This window comes from Doryrhamphus excisus, linkage group LG21 (genome assembly GCF_037039965.1).
Source record: "Doryrhamphus excisus strain RoL-2023G ecotype Guam linkage group LG21, RoL_Dexc_Guam_v1.1, whole genome shotgun sequence".
NCBI lineage: Eukaryota > Metazoa > Chordata > Actinopteri > Syngnathiformes > Syngnathidae > Doryrhamphus > Doryrhamphus excisus.
The window spans coordinates 6,099,449-6,120,091 of NC_136377.1; the positions used below are offsets into that span (position 1 = coordinate 6,099,449).

General features: G+C 39.1%; 1 protein-coding gene across 1 annotated transcript in view; it reads right to left on the reverse strand.

Moving 5' to 3' along the window:
- Positions 1–20,643, reverse strand: part of LOC131138128 (homeobox protein PKNOX2) — a 61,247-nt gene that overhangs the window by 33,755 nt on the left and 6,849 nt on the right. The window contains exon 2 of the mRNA XM_078787755.1: positions 8,225–8,299. The gene's annotated coding sequence lies outside the window, so the exon portion shown is untranslated. The remainder of the gene's footprint in view (positions 1–8,224; positions 8,300–20,643) is intronic.

The window sequence follows — 20,643 nt, forward strand, 5'->3', positions numbered from 1 at the left end:
AATACATATCTATATAAAACATGTGCTGAGCTTAATTATAAAATATTAGCAAGATTGAACTTTATCTTTTCCTGTTCCCGGGTGCGTTCTTTCAGCAAATGCTGAGATATGACGTAACACACAGATCGAGACGTTCTTTGATTTAAAAAAATGGAGGTGAGCAATCGGCACTGGAGTGCTGCGGAAAGTTTGTTTTTGATTCAAACTAAATTTCAAGACCGGACGAACGAAAAACTGGCAATACGGAGTTTTTCCAACAAGTGAAAGAAAAACTGGAGGAAGTCGGTATCACGTGATGTTGGTGTTTACGCTTTACTGGGCATGCCCCATTGACTATTCTGGTTGATTATAGCGGCGCATGTAGACACGCGATTGGAATATTCCTTTCCATGGATACCATTGCTTTCGGAAAGGTCATTCATGGCTAGTGTGTAAACGTCTATTTCGACATTCAACAGTCTACATGTGTTACATTATATTTGTGTTATTTTTGCTTGGGTTGACAAGCTCTTGTCGGTTTGTGATGTGTGAGTAAGTGTAAACATGAAGATGATTCACTGTGCATTACGAACACTAAAGGAAGGTGAAGTTTACCTCTGACTTCCTGTTGCATAGAAAATAGAAAGCAATCTAAAAGAAAGTGAAAAACTGTGACCTGTGTTCTGCACATAAAAATGCCTGCATCTATGAAACCATGGCATCCCATTGGATTATCACCCTTAATTCAACTCCCCCACCCTCTCTTCATCCTGACTTTCTCTTTTTCTTTCATAGTTTTCTTGCTAAACGCATTTTGGAACCCTGAAGCAATCCCCCTTTCTTACATATTTCAAAGAAATAGAAACAGAATTCAGATCACATTGACTTGAGTTTGTTCCATGGAACGAAATAAATAGAATATCTGGATGCCACCTCAGCCTTGACACTATCGTTGGTCAATCGATGCCGGTTCAAAGATAAAGTAAAGATCAATGTGAACCCTTAACTCTAACATTGTGACAGTCCAGCCTCTTTCACCCCATTGACACACACACAAAACACTGAGACAGCCTCGGCTCTTGTTGCCAGGGAGACTGACATAACAGGGCACTCACCCAGGAGGTTTGGTACTACCTCCCTCCACAACACACACACACACACACACAGCACCACCACCAAATACAGGCAAAATGGCAGCTGTAGGGCAGCTGTTCCTGCCAGGTCCAAGTCTTAAAACACAAGTGTAGACTGGGTGGAATTTAGGCAGCATAAACATCCTGCGGTCCAAATGATTAGCCACATCTGCTCCAGCGAGTATTCGTCAGACTGGCTGAAATGCAATTTCTAATGGATTTCCAGCTAGTAAATATAACGTTATCTTTATTATTGCTTTTACCAATTTAAATTGATACCTATTTCAATCACTTCTGGGGGCTATTTTTGATTAATTATCATTCTAATGATGTTGACCAAAATACATGAACCAAGCCCAAAGGTCCCATTTATACTCAATTGGAAAATGCTATCAAGATAATATAAAATGTTACAAAGTCAGAAAAAAATAGATAATTTGTGTAATAACCTAGCAAACGATTCTGCTACAGTAGTAGTCACCAACCTTTTTGTTTCGGTGTTTGGACCTGGACCTAGCTAGGCTGGTGCGTGCCTGGAAAGCGGCGAGGTGTGAGGTCAAAATGCATGCCTTTTAGTCACTCTCTCAAAAAGGGGGCGGGGGTACTGACGCGATAATGGATTTTTTTTTTTTATGGATAATTTTCCTAATTTCCTCAAATTTTCCCAAAGTCAATCAACGGGTTGTAGTTATACTACACTAGTGGTGAGTACCTGTACCTGTAACACATTTCCCGACACCATTTAGTACACACAAAATCCGAAACAATGTCATAAATGCCGCATACGAAGATGCCCTATGTTCTAATCAATGATATTGCTTCAGGAATGCTTCTAGTCATTCATTAGTTTGTAGGGTATTCATGTCCTTGGGTTGTTTAAGTCCCTGCCAGATACCGTATTTTCTGGACGTTAAGTCGCTAAGTTCACTTAGTCCAATTATGAAATGTACTGTAATTGAAACAGTGGCAAAAAAAATTGAGGAAAAAAATTTAAAAATTAGAGTAAGAATGGAAGCTAATGGGGTTAGCTTAGTTTAGCAGAGCATGCTAGTGTGCAAATAACATTACTGTATGAATTACCGTATTTTCTGAACTATAAGTCGCTCCGGAGTATAAGTCGCACAAGGCCAAAAATGCATAACTAGGTACAAAAAAACATACCTAAGTCGCACTGGAGTATAAGTCGCATTTTTTGCGGGTAATTTATTTTACAAACTACTTGACCAAAACAGACATTATGTCTTTTTGGAAGGCAAGTTCTTACAATAAAAGAATAGAGAACAGGCTGAATAGGTGTAAGATATGCTAACACAATGGTTATTCAGCTACACAAAAAATAAACATGAACAGAAAAGGTGTCCAGTTTTTTCATTTATAAGTCGCTCTGGAGTATAAGTCGCAGGAACAGCCAACCTATGAAAAAAAAGCATGACCTATAGTCCAGAAAATACGGTATTTGGACGTTAGCAATTCTTTTTTCAGTCAATTACCGTATTTTCTGGACTATTAGTCGCACTGTAGTATAAGTCGCATTTTTTTGCGGGTAATTTACTTTACAAAAAATAAACATGAATATGTAACATAAACAGTTTTTTCATTTATAAGTCGCTCTGGAGTATAAGTCGCAGGAACAGCCATTCATTCATGAAAAAAAGTGCAACTTATAGTCCGGAAAATACGGTATTATCGACTAAACGAAATTTTCAGTGGAAAAAATGTTGACCAAAAATGTGCGAAATTTAGTCTTTTAGAAAATCTGTGTTAAATGTGACTGTCAGGGGTGTGCAACACGTGGCTCCAGAGCCACAAGCATCTCTTTAAACCTAGTTTAAGCGTCTATTTGTTATTTTAGGTATTTTGTTGTTCCACCTGGTCACTGCCAAGCGTCTTTGCTCTGTAGTTTTTATGTCTTTGGCCCCATATTATTCTTTTCAGTCCTTTAATCTGGTTAAGTTCCCTTTGTTCTTCCCTGTGGTCATTTTAAACGGTTTTGTACAGAGATCTCTTCAGCTCATCTGGTCTTACGAGCGTAGTGCTGCGTGAAACGTTTAGCAAATAATGGCTAACAGTTTTGGGGTTTAATTTGACAGAGGCCGTCTCAGTTTGTGATTTACAAGCCCCTCTTCAGTTTGCCCTGGATTGTACCACTGGGCCTCCAACCGACGAGCTAATTAAACACGGATAGGTTACTGACCTACTGCAGTTGCATGAGCTTAAACATGTACTGTAATTTCATGTTTTCCCTACAAAAAAAAGTGGGGTTAAGCACTTCCTCTTGACTTCCAGAGAATGAACCCATATACGGAGGCTATGGTAATAATACAGCCACCTAGCACTATCCATTACCCATCTGACTCCGGCATGCATCGGGCTCACAGGTGAATGCGTTGGTTTATTCAGCGTGTAATAGAATTTGGCAGGTTTCTCATCTGCAAGAGCCCAAAAGATCACTGAGCTGAAACCAACAGCAGACAAGCCATGTCAACGTTAAGATGGTGAAGCAAATTAAAGTATGGGGTAACTCATCTTGAAACTCCACAATGACGCTATAGTCCAAAGGGAACACAATCATTTTCACCGAGATGAATGGCTCAGTGAATTTCAAGGGCAGACAGATCAGTTGGGAATCATTACTTACGACACTGAAGGGTTGATTAGTAGCTTGGATGAGGAAACTTTTTGGAGGATAACAATTCGTGGATAAGGAAAAATGTCAAAGAATGAAACAGTACTTCTTGATTCTTGTTTTCTATGGAGACTACTTCATACTTACATTTGATTTTGTCATCTAGACCAAGGGTCGGCAACCTTTTTTCCGCAACTTATCGTCCAGAAAATTCGGTAATCGACTGAAAAAAGAATCATTACCGCCCAAATACCGTATTTTCCAGACTATAAGTCACACTTTTTTTCCTAGGTTGGCTGTTCCTGCGACTTATACTCCAGAGCGACTTATAAATGAAAAAAGTGTTTGTTACATAAACACTGGACACCTTTACTGTTTATGTTTATTTTTTGTGTAGCTGAATAACCATTGTGTTAGCATATCTTACACCTATTCAGCCTGTTCTCTATTCTTTTATTGTTAGAACTTGCCTTCCAAGAGGACGTAATGTCTGTTTTGGTCAAGTAGTTTGGAAAATAAATTACCCGCGAAAAATGTGACTTTTTTTTCTACCTAATTATGCATTTTTGGCGTTGTGCGACTTATACTCCGGAGCGACTTATAGTCCAGAAAATACGGTAATTCATACAGTAATGTTATTTGCACACTAGCATGCTCTGCTAAACTAAGCTAACCCCATTAGCTTCCATTCTTACTTGAGTTTTGAAGTTTTTTTCCTCAATTTTTGCCACTGTTTCAATTACAGCACATATCATCATCATTGGGCTGTATGAAAATGACTTTAAAATGGCTTATTTGTCATGTTTCTGGTAACGTTTGTTGGTCTACAACACATGCATCCTGGCATACAGAAGCCTTCACATCCATTCATCCAATCTTTGCACCCACCACATTCTCTCTATAATTGAAAGAAGTGTGAAAAATGTGGGAGGCCTTGGACTACATCATGCGCCCGGTTTATTGTTGTTAAATTGCCAAGACTTTACTTGAGGCGCTTTCCAAGAGCACAAAATACATAATTGCTACATTTAATGTTGATTTGAAAGCTGGTAAACAAAAAAAAAATTATTTACCTAACTTCTTTTTTATTAGCAAATCACTGAGCAATCTTTCAGCAGTGGCAGTGTATTTCTCAGGAAAATAATAGTTTTCATGAGGAAGAGTAGCTTAGTTAGAATAGTGGTGATTCGGCTCTTCTCCCTCCATCTGTTTTGTTTTCTTCCATCTTCCTGTTTTTGATGAGCTGGGTCTTCAGTCCCCCTTATAAAATCCCATTAGCTCTTAATGAAGTCAGGCTCCTAGCCTCTTGGCCTCACCTCATTTAGCACGATTGTCTAGCAGCCATTAGCATGGAGGCAATTACAGCCGTACGACAAGAGTAATTGGAAATGCCGACAGGGACCCTGAGAAATGGGAAAAAATAAATATAAAAAGATAAACTAATAAGCTTCCATTCAGATGGCAAGGAGGGGAGCCGCATGTGTCTAAGTTAAATCAACATAATTACAATTAGGGTTGGTAGGGTAAAGAGCGCGGTGAGGGAGAAATGGATATGGATGGATTTTCTCGTGGAGGTAGTAAATGCAACGCAGGAAAATGTGGCATCACACAGCGACATTAATAATGAAAAGCATAACCGTAACCCTCCATTTTTTTTTTTTGCAAGGTCAGAGAGTGTCTCGTTGTTTTGGATGCTGTTTTTCACCAAGATTGCGTGTCGTGCATCTCATTTCACAACCATCAAGATTACCAGTGGTTTAAATGTGTTCACCTTTTAAAAAAGCTGGGTTGTGTCTGTGTTGCCATGGTAATTGCGCAATCAATTAACACATGTCACGAGGAAAACGTGCACTAAAAGCCAAGCAGAATTGAATTTAGGGAAACAGAAGAAACTTCAATGGACAAATGTCAAAATTTGTTATCAGTGTCAAAGTGTAATATTAGTATGAACGTTTTCATTTTTGCTGTTTTTTTTTTGAAATATTTTCTTGTACTTTTTCGTATTATTTTGATTCTATTGCCATGATAATTTGACTTTATTATCATACTATTATTTTTATTTTTTTTGTTTTTTTAAACCTAATTTTCCCCAAATTTTCTTTTGTTTCTAATATTATGACTTTTTTTTCTTACAATATTTTCATGCAATTTTTACCTCATAGCCCTTTAAGCACCAAAGTCGGGAAATTACAACAATCAACATTGCTGAATTTAAAGGGAAAACGCACTTTTTTGGAATATTGCCCATCATTCGCAATCCTTAGGTGAAACATAACCCAATTTCATTCCCTTTTCTGTGCAGTACAACACCAGAAAACTACTCAATATGAGCTAGCGAACAATGCACGTCATTGGGACACACCTATTTTTAGACATTAATGATAACATGTAACACTTACAGTATCTTGCCGTATTTGGATGATTAAAAACACGACTGAAACTTCTTTCCTAAACGCATTCATGTTCAAGATCCCGCTTTGAATGACAATGATGATGGATGGGTTTGCTTGTGAGATGAGAGATGAAAAGTATCACAAGTGGATCAAACATTCTAACGAGTCTGTTGATGAGCCGGTTTTGTGGAGACAGGGATCTGACAAATTCTGAGCCGAAACCTTTTTTTAACTCACCTGGTTCTGTCTTTCTAAAATTGGTTTGGTTGCGCTTTAAGATGACGTTCTTACGGTTATGTGTAGCATGTGTATATTGATACAATGGTCATCCAGCAGTTACCACAGCAACACGAACACAATGACTTTGTCGGTGTTTTGACAAAAATGGAGCATGAAGCTACCAAAAGTTCCATAAACATTCAGGTTTGAGATTTATTGATATTTTGGTTTTCCCAAGAGCACTGTTGTGGTTCAAGAATGACATTAATCTTAAAAATCATTCTCAAAAATAAATAATTGTATCTAGAGATCTCAGCTCCTGCTTTCACAACATCATTCTCGCTGAAATGTGGCCCTCAGTATGTTCAGAGAATGGCTGCAATAATGCTACAATGTGAAACTCATTACTGCAGCAACACAACCCCCCCTCTCAAACCCTTGCCCACTCCCCCACCTCCACACACACACATATATACACCCTTCAGTACCTCCTAAGCTGAATGACAGGTGGCAGAAACACGATCTGTAAAGGGCTTCATCAAGGAAGAAATGCAATGGGCACGCTGCCCACTCACCAATCCATGGGCAACAGCACAGTGTCTTCTACAGCTGAATGTTGCTTTGGGTATGAGCACAGAAAGAGGGGGAAAGCCATGGGATGGGGACTTGGGCTACAATGGTTCCGGGGGCAATGGAAAAGAGAGGGGGACAAGGGTATAATGGAATTTTTTGGCTGGCAAATCAGGTGCCAAGGGCTCAAACGGGAAACGGGAGGCCGGCTCCCACAATAGTCTATGAGCGAGTCCCTTGTGGGTTGTCCACAATAGAACATCAAGCGGCTTCTGTCAACAATAGCTTCCAAGGTCTCGTTGCTTAAAGTAAGATGGTTCCACCCTTCAGAGTTTCTTTTAGTATTAGGAGTATTAGTACAGTTAATGCAGGTATTTCTATATATCTGCAACAGCTTCAGACTGTCTTTGGTGTGGGAATTACTATCACTGCACTATGCGTTTTCATTTCGAGTCGTAGAAGGGCAAACGTCGGAGCAAGTTGAAAAGCTCAAACCTAATTCAGGTTTAAGTTAAATAAGGCAAATGCAATTATGTGTAAAACAATCCTTGGTGTGGAATCTGAGGAGGTTTGGGGTCGGTGGAAGGAGGTTAACAGTGGGGAGCACTTAAAAGCTTGAAGGCCACGGACACCCCGGCTACATGATTTGTCTGGCATTTATAGAGGACCACGGAAATGGCACGGTGCAACCAGACCTCCGGTCTTTAATACCCATTGCTATGTGCGCAACTACTCTACCTCCTATTCAAGGCACTTGGAGCCAAGTACATACAAGTTAAATGGAGCTTTTGACAAAGACATTAAGGGATTGGACGAATATTGAAGTTGACATCATCTCGACTAAAAACACAACACACTAAGACTTGATGCATTTGAGGTCACCCCCAATCCACGATAACAGCTCTACAATAGTAAAAGATTATACCATATTCAACAATATTAAGCAATACAGTCACTGGTCAACATTAACTGTTGTTTATTACTCTTACATTTTTAGTTGTTTTTCTAAACTTAGACTGACTCTATGCAGCGGGTTCCTCCAGCTGCCTAAAGGGTACTAAGACAAAACCCACGCACAGACAAAACATGCAAACTCCACATGGAGAATCGAACCCATGTCTTCCCGATCTCCGACCATCAGCCCACACTGACAAGTGTCGAGCCAAATTGTGGCCATTTTTCAACGAAAACTTTTCATTCATTCATTTTCTACCGCTTATCCTCACAAAGGTTGCGGGGGTATAGCATAATAAATAGCTAATAGCTAAATAGCTAAAAACACAAACAAAGAAGAACAAACTTACAATTAGCTGGCCCACAGCAGCACAGCAGCTTTCACTTCCGTTTGCACCGTGGCTCGGGGTCCAATTCTTGTCAACCTGCCGACATATAAGAAAGAACACAATCATAAAATAAACAATTTTTTCCCTGCAGAAAAAAAACATCTCATTCACCCTAAGTTGGTTGGTCAATATTTTATAAATAGGTAACTATAGGGTTGTTAGTTCATGCCTAGAGGGCTCTATTCCCTTCCGTTCTAGTTCATTTTCTTCCACCTATCCTGGTTTGAGTGGCAGAGGCAGGGAAGTCCAGACTTCCAGGTCTCTGGAAACCTCTTCCAGTTCAACTGAGGGGACACCAAGGTGTTCCCAGACCAGCTGTGAGACATAACAATAATAATAATAATAATAACAATAATAATAATAATGGCGGCACGGTGGTAGAGTGGTTAGCACGCAGACCTCACAGCTAGGAGGCAAGGGTTCAATTCGACCCTCGGGCATCTCTGTGTGGAGTTTGCATGTTCTCCCCGTGCATGCATGGGTTTTCTCCGGGTACTCCGGTTTGATGATGCAACTTCACAATAGAAGAGAGCATGTTTGGTGCAGTTTTAAGCCGATAAAAATGAGAGCGGCCGAGTGGTTAGCATGTTTGCCACACAGTCAGGAGATCAGGAAGACCAGGGTTCGAATCTCTGTTGGGCATCTCTTAGCGGAGTTTGCATGTTCTCTCATGTGGGTTTCCTCCCACATTCCAAAAACATGCTAGGTTAATTGGCAACTCTAAATTGTCCATAGGTATGAATGTGAGTGTGAATGGTTGTTTGTCTATATGTGCCCTGTGATTGGCTGGTGACCAGTCCAGGGTGTACCCCGCCTCTCGCTCCAAGACAGCTGGGATAGGCTCCAGCACCCCCGCGACCCTCGTGAGGAAAAAGCGGTAGAAAATGAATGAATAATAATAATAATAATAATAATAATAATAATAATAACCTCATTTGAGATGCTTGTATCCGCAATCTCGTTCTTTCGGTTACAACCCAAAAAACATATTTAGACGGTAAATTTACCTACGTAAATAGGTTTTCTATGCTTTAACTACTAAAGTATTCTATATATAATTTTCTCTTGGAGGTGATATTATGTAAATAATGTAGTAATGTCTTACAAGTAATGACACAAATCCTGCATGTAGGATTGACTAGCAAACACCGTTGAAATACTACTCTAACATCCCAGAACTGTGCATCAATTATCAGTTTCTGTGGTACCATCATTTAAGCATAGTTAAATAGTTTTTCAAAAGTATCAATTTAGTACCAGTATCGGATAAAATGTAAACAATACCCAAACCTACAAAATGTGTTATGGCACACATGCAAAAGATTTAACTTCAATCAAGCATTCAAGGGTTGCTACCTGATCTTTTTCTTAACCCTCCCCAATAACAGTGGGAGTATGGTCAGGCCTCCCAGCAGGCCTCATTCCTGCAGCAATCTGCTAACACAGAGCCTCTGATGGGATGGTATTTATCCAGTTCAACACTGCTCCATGGGGACCTACTGTATGTGTGTGTGTGGTGGCTAAGTAGGTACTACCACAGACCCCGGATACTCCATGTGATACGTGTCTGTGTGTGTGGAAGAGGTTAAGAAGAACAGGGGAAATCCACAGTGTAACTACAGATCTTACACACACACATGCATGATCACAACTTATGGATATGCACTAAAACATTGACGTAATGTTCCCACTGTACATATTTCAAGTGAGGGACAGTCGAAAAATAACAAGGCATTCAGAGACAATACTAAAGTACTGACAACAGCCGCTCAGCATTTCCTTGTCTGTCGTTGACGTCGAGGTGCGGTGCACCTGTTTTTGAACACGGCCATAAGATGAAAGTGGCGTGCTGCCATTGTTCAGCAGAAAATAAGGAGCTTTAGTAAAAACTAAAATACTCATTACTCTCTTCAAAACAATACAAGCAGTTGATGTTTGCTAAATACAAGGATGAAGAGTCTTGAACCAGTCATGATGTGCTATATATATATATATATATATATATATATATATATATATATATATATATATATATATATATATATATATATATCACTATATTGACAGTTACTATGGTACCCATTATGTCATTGTATGGTCATATCACCTCATACTTCGGTACGTGACAAAAATAAAACAAACAAAAAAATATATATAACTAAAGCCCCTTTTTCGACCCTTTGTATTGACTTGTGGTCTCCTGTAGAGCAGCTACACACAATAACCCGTACAGAAAACTTCTGTTTATGGCAGCTGACTGTCACGCGTACTATTGTCGTAAACAGTACTTGACAAGGTGTAAATAAGAGCATGGTCATTTTCAGTCACACACTAGTTTTCACGCTTTTTAGGCATGCCATAACGACACATTTGCAGAGGCAGAATGCGCATGCAAGCTTAAACGCTGCTTAAAGGGGACCTATTATGCGCCTTTTTCGACCTTTTGCATTGATTGTGGTCTCCTGTAGAGCAGCTACACACAATAACCCGCACAGAAAACTTTTTAGATTTTCCAGAATCTGCACCTATTCTAGTTGTATTTCCTTGGATTTGTGCTTCCTGTCTGCTTTAATTATGGGTGGGGTGACACACCCAAAGTGCTTCCTAACTAGGAACTATATAAGGAAGTCAGCCCCTCTGTGACATCACAAAAGGGCATTTTAACAACACCTTTTGAAACCGAGCGTTTAGAGCCATCCCAAACTTCTTTCAGAGCTCACTTCCCGATACACAAAAAAACTATAATATATAAACTATATTACGAAAGCAGGAAGTGAACAAATGTAACAGTTACTGATTGTAAAAGTACCAGATGGAGGGGTAGGATTTAATAAGCTTTGCTTCTTCCTACTCCTTTTGGACATGTGGAACTGTGAACTGATTATGTGATGCATTCAATTGTAATCTGATGCATATTCAAATGAAATTATACCATTACCAAAGTCTTACTGTTATATTCACGAGAAATATGGCTATTTCTGAAAGAAATCTATTTATGTAAGAAAATTGGGCATGTTAATGATAATAACATCACAATAAAAGTCCCTAGGATGTAGCTTGAGTTTCACTGCCAAAAAGCTCTCTCAGTACTCGGGGAGATTTGGATAAGAATATTTCTTAGGTTTCTTTCAGCCACAAAGAAAACATTTTAGCCGCCTAGTAATTCATCCCAAAGCCCCTCTAAGCTCAAAAGCCCCCCCACCCCCCCTTCAGATATCTCTCAAGTTCTGTCTGGGACCCAATAGGAGCGTCTCCATACCAAAGCTTGCCACACACCATTCACCTACTCTGTATGGCACCTTTGGGACCCAGCTGACCTTCCTGTTGACGTCAAAGTAAATCAGATCAGGAGCCTCTGCAGCAAGGGGCTCCACCCAGGGGGCTGGGTCTAATCACCATGTTCCTTCCAGAAGCCACAGAGGAAACATTACCATTCCTGAAAACTGCCCATCAGCATCGACATATGTGTAGAAGGTCATTCTACAATCCGTAATGGACAATAAGTCTATGAAGACCAGAGTGGAGATTTTCAAAAACTCAGACTCAGGGATTGCCAAATGATGGTGCATCACTGGCGGTTCCGTATCTCATGAAAGGATACTTCAAGGTTTCAGTGGAGCTCGGAATCGAGCAAACAACCTTGAAGTTGGCAGACCAACACCCAAGTCTTGTTGCCCTGAAATGACCGTATACATCAAATCGAAGTATATTGGGAAATTAACTCCAAATTAATCACTTGTGACAATAGTATTAAATAATAATCATACCAATCACATTTACTTGCATTATTGTGCTTAATTATAAGCGCAAGTCATTTTTTAATTGCAAAAAATAATCACTACATCTCTGCATGTAATAAAACGCATCATTTAATGTTTATTATTGAAACAGAGAGCAGATAGTAGAATAGTAAACAACCATGTAAGTAAAGATAGAATATGGTCAGAAATTCATATTAACATTTTACTTTACTTTACTTTACATTACACCAGGGGTCTCAAACTCAATTTACCTGGGGGCCACTGGAGCTAGGGTCTGGGCAAGGCTGGGCCGCATCAGGTTTTCAAAAAAAAAAAAAAACGCATTTATTAACAGAAACAAAAAATATCAAATATCTTAATTTTTATTTTTCTACACAAAATAAGATGAAAAATAAATAAACAAATCAAGAATAAATAAAATCAATCATTAATAAATAAATATAATAATAATAATACGGCAAATAATAAAAACTTAAGAAACCACATATAGTTGGTGGGTAGACAAATTATTTTTTTCAGATTAAAATTAACAAAGCATTATTAGAGCCCTGTAGACATGACAAAACACGACTACAGTCACATTTATACTTTTTTTATTTACAACATATTGCGCAACTGCAGGGTCTTGAGACACATGCTAACTCATAAACTAGACAGCTAGCGACCTAAACGGTAGCCTTCAAGTTATTTCCTTTAAACTTAAATAGCCAAAAACTTACCACTTCCACACGGATAGGGAGGATAACTATTAACAGTTATTTAACCTTTAACATGAACATTAATCAAACGTAATAATTTTTTCTGGGTACATGATACCATACAGCATCCATATCAAACTTGCGCGGGCCGCACTAACATTAAACTTTCATATCAAGGCGGGGGCCTCAAACTAGTGTCCTGCGGGCCACATTAGCCTGGGGGCCGCATGTTTGAGACCCCTGCTTTACACAATAAGGATGTTACTTTGTTTGCCGTGTTGTTGTACTTTACTAAGTAGCCAAATCGGATGTGGACGTTGTGGCTTCTTGTCAAAATTTGAGATTCACAACTTCCTTCCTCGGTTTTCCGTACATTCCTGTATGATCATTGGTAGCGAAAAAGGCATCTCTGGATGGATGTCTTTAAGAAAAGGAAAAATGTTGGCGGGTCAAGGTGGAAAAAAGGAGGACCAAAAGACAGTTTTCCCACACTGCAGCCATAGCCCCAGTTGTTCAAGGACCTCCATAACAACAGCTGCACAGAGATTTAGTGGTTCATGTTGCTATGACAACAGCAAGCTCAATTGGCATGCACAGACTCCGTACTAAGAGTGAAAAAGGACATTATGCCAAAATACCACCTCAATAAAACAAAGGCGGGTTTTTTATTGCTCTAAGATTCAGGAGCACGTGTGAGGGAGGCAAGTAATTAATTTTGCAATATAATGCAACTGTAAGTCATGCTCTTAAATTCACAAAAATCACCCACGCGTATTGACAACAAACTGAGCAGCCTCACGCTTAAAACTCATATTTACTGCGGGAAAAAAAAAAACACCTCATACAATAGATGCTAAAAAAAAAAAAAAAAAAGCAATGCCTGGCAGCTGGATGTGCCACAGATCTCTGACCAGCAGGAAGTGCAACAATCAGTGATATGTGTGTTCTTTTAACAAACAGGATATGTGCACTGTAGAAGTCGGTGCCTGTGAATATTCTTATTGTATTCTCAGGGCATTGAATCGATCGCAACTGGACTGATCAGGTTGTCTTAGAACAGGGGTCTCAAACACGTGGCCCGTAGGACACAAGTTTGAGGCCCTCGCCTTGATATGAAAGTTTAATGTTAGTGCGGCCCGCGCAAGTTTGATATGGATGCTGTATGGTATCATGTACCCAGAAAAAATTATTACGTTTGATTAATGTTCATGTTAAAGGTTAAATACTGTTAATAGTTATCCTCCCTATCCGTGTGGAAGTGGTAAGTTTTTGTCTATTTAATTTGAAAGGAAATAACTTGAAGGCTACCGTTTAGGTCGCTAGCTCTCTAGTTTGCGAGTTAGCATGTGTCTCAAGACCCTGCAGTTGCGCAATATGTTGTAAATAAAAAGAGTATAAATGTGACTATAGTCGTGTTTTGTCATGTCTACAGGGCTCTAATAATGCTTTGTTCATTTTAATCTGAAAAAAATAATTTGTCTACCCACCAACTATATGTGGTTTCTTAAGTTTTTATTATTTGCCGTTTTATTATTATTATTATATTTATTTATGACTGATTGATTGATTTTCTTTATTCTTGATTTGTTTATTTATTTTTCATCTTGTTTTGTGTAGAAACATAAAAATTAAGACATTTGAGAACAGTGGAATGTTTTATCAGAGCTTTTATTGTAGAAAATCGGAACCAAAGCCAAGTTTTTTTTTTATTTTTTTGTTTTTAATAAATGCGTTTTTTGTTTTTTTTGGAAAACCTGATGCGGCCCAGTCTCACCCAGACCCGAGCTCCAGTGGCCCCCAAGTAAATTGAGTTTGAGACCCCTGTCTTAGAAGATATTTCGCCTCTTGTCCGAGCAGGCTTCATCAGTTCATGACTGGGCAGGACTTCAGCTGTCCTATCTAGTCTTTGAGCATGAAGGTAGAAAAAGCTAAAAGTGTTGTGTTTGTGTATATTTTATATTGGGTGCCATACATCAACCCATTAAAGTTAATTCCATGACGTGGCTGAATAACAGGTATCCTGCAGGGATCGTAACCAGAGCCAGTGCAGCGTCACCACGGGGATAAGCCTGCCGCTGATAAGGGGCGGCTGTGCCAGTCAAAACACAAACTTACAAACTTAAACGCGTCTCTCTTTGTCGTTTTCTCACCAATGCCACAAACCGACTTTTGCCTGATATTTTGACAATGATTCAACTGTCTTGAATAATATGAGAGTCCCTTGTGAACGGCGGAGGAAAGACAAACAGGAATCCATTGCTAAAAATACCCAAGTCCGGATGAGTCAGGATCAACTGAGCATACAAAAAGTTTCCTCCAGTCTGTTTTCCATAAAAACCTAGCAAAGACGTTCCATTCATCATTACATTCCATGACTGTAAATGACGCTGCTTCATTTCCGACGACTTAAAATTTATTGTAAATTTTCTTCTCATAATTAATTTGGACTTTATTCTGCAACTTTTTGTTGTTTTGTTTGTTTTTCATCGCATTACGATTGCAATAAAATAACCACTTTATTTAAAGAGGACCTATTATGCTGATTTTCTGTTGTGGACTCCTATAGAGCAGCTACCCGCAATAACCCGCACAAAAAGCTTTTCTACATCTTCCAGAATCTGCACCTATTCCAGTTGTATTTTGTTTGTTTTTCATCGCATTACAATTGCAATAAAATAACCACTTCATTTAAAGAGGACCTATTATGCTGATTTTCTGCCCTTTGTATTAAGTTGTGGACTCCTATAGAGCAGCTAACCGCAATAACCCGCACAAAAAGCTTTCTACATCTTCCGGAATCTGCACCTATTCCAGTTGTATTTTGTTTGTTTTTCATCGCAATACGATTGCAATAAAATAACCACTTTATTTAAAAAGGACCTATTATGCAGATTTTCTGCCCTTTGTATTAAGTTGTGGACTCCTATAGAGCAGCTACCCGCAATAACCCGCACAAAAAGCTTTTCTACATCTTCCAGAATCTGCACCTATTCCAGTTGTATTTCCTTGGATTTCCAAAAACGGTCAGTTTTAATTTATTCCACCCACGGCCCGCCTCTGGGCACACTCTCTCCACTGTAATTGGTCGCACTCTCAAGCGCTCCCGAGGACTTCCAAACTACTGCCAGACCACACTTTTGAATTTTGCTGGTATAAGAGTTGATATTAAATGAATAAACCCTTTGGACAGCTACTTGAAAAGTACTTCGGATACAAATTAAAACCTTTGGATTGTTTCTATAAAGGCCACTATTGACAACACTCTCGAAAGACCTTAAATCACTTATGCATCATTCAAGTGTCAGCATTGGTTTGACCCCGCTGCCTCTCTTTCTAAAATATTTTCCTATAAAGTTAAATCAACAATCCAACACTATCGGATTCCCAACTCCCATTTGCACCACACTGACACTGGAGCACGCCAAAGCAGTGCCAGCAAGGGAGATGGGTCCATGCTTGCCGCAGATGTATCAAGACATTGACCAGAGTCGAGCGCTTTATGGGAGGGGAAGTTCGAAAGCTTTGTCACATTGCGCACATGACATTGTTCCAACTCCAAGCTGCCGTATTTACCCACTTGCTGACTTGGCAGCTGTTTGAGACTCATTTTAGCACAGAGCTGTCATCAGTCTTTTGGAGATGAACCTTTACCAAGTTACACAGTGTGTGGGAGGCGTGTCTGCGGGTGCTGAACGGATACCTTTCTTCTCTTTAATTCAATTGTTTATTATCCGTTCATTCATTATCTATGCCGCTTGTCCTCATTCCGGTCACGGTTGAGCTGAAGTCTATGGCGGCTGACTGTCACGCGTACTATTGTCGCAAACAGTACTTGACAAGGTGTAAATAAGAGCGTGGTCATTTTGTGCCAATGCGTTCCATTTTCAGTCACAAATTAGTTTTCACGCTTTTTAGGCGTGCCATAACGGCACATTTACAGAGGCAGAATACATGCAAGCTATCATGCTCCTTTTTCAACCCTTTGCATTGACTTGTGATCTTCTATAGAGCAGCACCTATTCCGGTTGTATTTCGTTGGATTTGTGCTTCCTGTCTGCTTTAATTCATTCCACCGACAGTCCGTCTCCGGGCATGCCCACTCCGCTCGTGACACACCCAAAGTGCTCCCTAACTATGAACTAAATAAGGAAGTGATGCACCCAAAGTGCTTCCTAACTATAAACTATATAAGGAAGTCTTCCCCTCTGTGACATCACAAAGGGGCAGTTTAACCACGCCTTTGGAAACCGAGCGTTTAGAGCCATCCCAAACTTCTTCCAAAGCTCACTTCCTGATGCGCAAACCTCATTATCTGAACCTTTGGCATGGTTTAACACAAGAATACAACATTGTATCTACATTTATAGGTCAGAAAAGTGGAAAAATGGAAAAAGCATAATAGTTCCCTTATAAGATCTAATAACTCACTCACAGTGATCATGATTGACCTATAGTAGTTTCTTGGTAGCATTAAAAAATTATTGATACCACTTTGTGGATCAGCAAATATTCAGAATAATAGAAAAGTCAACAAATTCTGTCACAAATACGGAAAACTACAAAGGTGTAACCTAAGTCCAGTGAAAGCTTGTATTTTGCTAGCAACGTGTGGATCGATACTGATATAATTTAAAATTGATTCACAAATCAAAATATTGACACTTTTGATACTTCTGTCATTTGAGGTCGTGTATATTATTACCAGGAACATGAAGACAGTGGAAACTAACTCAATTATTTAGATCTTGTCTCGATGATATGCGGTTGGTGGGAACTATGTTTTCTTCCACCTCTGCAGCGACACACTGCTACGTCAGTCAGTCAGTCAGGCTGTTGAAACAATGGCCGATCGTAAACGGAGCCATCCACACACAGCCAAGATGCTGTGTGCGATACAGTAAGGAGTTGTGTCAGGACAACAAACGTCAGAGGGAGAGAGCAGTCAGAGAACAGTGTCAGGTGATGCTCGGTCTTTGGTATGGTCAATGGTATCCATGGAAAGGAATATTCCAATCGCGTGTCTACATGCGCCGCTATAATCAACCAGAATAGTCAATGGGGCATGCCCAGTAAAGCGTAAACACCAACATCACGTGACAGATGGCGCTAATGCACATTAAAGCTGCTTGGAATTGGAATATTTGGGTCCATGTATACGTGACTAATGTGAAGTTTTAAGCGGCACTCAGCACTGTTGCTGTTGTTCAAACTGACTATGATTATGGCATTAGTAACAAAAGAAATGAATTATTCACAAATAGCTACATTGGTTAAGCTTAGAGTAATAATATGTGATATGTTGGTTAATATGCTGTCAGGTAGCAGTAAGATACATATGGCATTTGAACATGCATCAGATTACAATTGAATGCATCACATAATCAGTTCACAGTTCCACATGTCCAAAAGGAGTAGGAAGAAGCAAAGCTTATTAAATCCTACCCCTCCATCTGGTACTTTTACAATCAGTAACCGTTACATTTGTTCACTTCCTGCTTTCCGTAATACAGTTTAAGGTTGGTTTTTGTTTTGGGGTTTTTTTTTTGTAATTTTTGTCCCGTACCGAAGTACAAGGTGATATGACCATACAATTATGTAATGTTAATTATGTGTACCATAGTAACAGTCAATATAGTGATACCACTCACTGCCACTGCCATTTCTTTATCAGCACTCGCCGACTTCTTAGCCTGTTAGCTTCAGCCTTCAAGCGTTCAAGTGAGTTGAAATACCCTTCAATTATACCCCAGATTAAAAGTTACCGTTTACGGAAACATAAAAGCCAAACAGTTCAGCAAAAATGTACCAAGCGGTGACTTAAGAGCCGATGTGTTTTGCATCTGTCAGTTGCAACGGGACAGCATCGCCGCTGCTGCAAACGTGAGTCAAAGTCAAGTGGCGCATTAATTCCTTCTCTTCTTTGGCATTTAAGTTGCTTTTTGATCACATCACACAACCTCCGTCACTTTTTAGGAATTTTCTTAACATTAACATCTAATCCCAGTACACATGCTAATACTGCACCCCACACACATATTCCAGTTCATTTACTATGCATGAAATAATCTAATTGATAATAGTGGTAGTTACGCACACATAGATAAGATAAAAGAGTATGAACCAATTATGCCGAGAGAGAGATGGGAAAAGTAATTATTCCTTGTAGCGGAAAGAACTCTTAACATCTCTTACTGTTCTTCACTGAGCAATGCGACTGCATTAGCAGATGTACGCGGTAAATATGACTATGCTAACTAAAAAAATATCATTAAAAAAACATGTGAAGAATGGGGAAAAAGTCTCCTTAGCAGCAATAAAGTAGAAAAGAGACAGATGTAAGGATTGGTCACGCCGACAAATCAGACGTGTCATTAAAGTCATTAAATTTAAACACACTTAAATTAGAGATTTAATTGCATTGTGGTTAGTTTGCACCACCGTACAATCATACATGGCACAACACAAATCAGCAACGTGTGCCTGTAACTCTAAATATCTGACAATATCCAAAGCATAATGATATTTAATAAGGTAAATGTAACTTCTTAAACGCTACAACAATATATACAAAATAATATCTTGTTTATCTTGCATGTACACGGTCTACATCAGGGTATTAGTATGTATTTTCTCAAGCAAACATCCAGAATATCATAATGTCTAACTTACGTTATGATATTCAGCGGAACCTCGGTTAGCAACCACCTTGGTTAGCGTGTTTTTTGGTTAAGGTTGTAAATTTACGCCACAATTTTGCCTCGGTTTGTGTTCATTCTCTGGTTCGCATACAATATGGTGCGCGACAAAATGACAAAACATCCTTGCTTGTTAGCATCCTATTAGCTACCTACCGGTCAACATAATGGCAACCGGAATCGAAAGTTGCGTCGCCCATGTGAAGACCGGAGTATCCTTAAATGTTTATTTATCCCTTTCATTCATCTTTTACATGTATTTATATGCATTTTGAATTGATCAACATTGTTGCCTCGTTTCTCTTTCTCTTTTATTGCGGAATCGAAAAGAATTGTTTTTTCCAACAACTAGTCAGTCCATGGTGTTATATTTGCAAATAAATTATGTTGCGGTATACTGTAGTTGTTTAGATATTTGATCCGTCACAACAGCAAGAAAATTGTGTGCTTGTGCTTTTCACAAAAAAGCTATTTTTCCCCCTTTTTTTTTTTTAGTCGGGAACTGCTATTTTCCCGAAACTTACCTATGTTCTACTGCTGATTACTAAAGAACAGAAGGGGGTAGAGACAAGCTTTTTTTTCAGATGAAAGACGGGAGTCTAATCTTTCATTTGGTAGGTTCCATGTTTATATAGCCATCAAACACAGTGTCTCAAGTGCCTTGAAAGATCACTCAAAATCGTCTAAAACAAGGGTCTCAAAAACACAGCCCACGGGCCAGGACACTAGTTTGAGGCCCCCGCCTTGATATGAAAGTTTAATGTTAGTGCGGCCCGCGCAAGTTTGATATGGATGCTGTATGGTATCATGTACCCAGAAAAAATTATTACGTTTGATTAATGTTCATGTTAAAGGTTAAATAACTGTTAATAGTTATCCTCTCTATCCGTGTGGAAGTGGTAAGTTTTTGGCTATTTAAGTTTAAAGGAAATAACTTGAAGGCTACCGTTTAGGTCGCTAGCTCTCTCGTTTGCGAGTTAGCATGTGTCTCAAGACCCTGCAGTTGCGCAATATGTTGTAAATAAAAAGAGTATAAATGTGACTATAGTCGTGTTTTGTCATGTCTACAGGGCTCTAATAATGCTTTGTTCATTTTAATCTGAAAAAAATAATTTGTCTACCCACCAACTATATGTGGTTTCTTAAGTTTTTATTATTTACTGTTTTATTATTATTATTATATTTATTTATTACTGATTGATTGATTTTCTTTATTCTTGATTTGT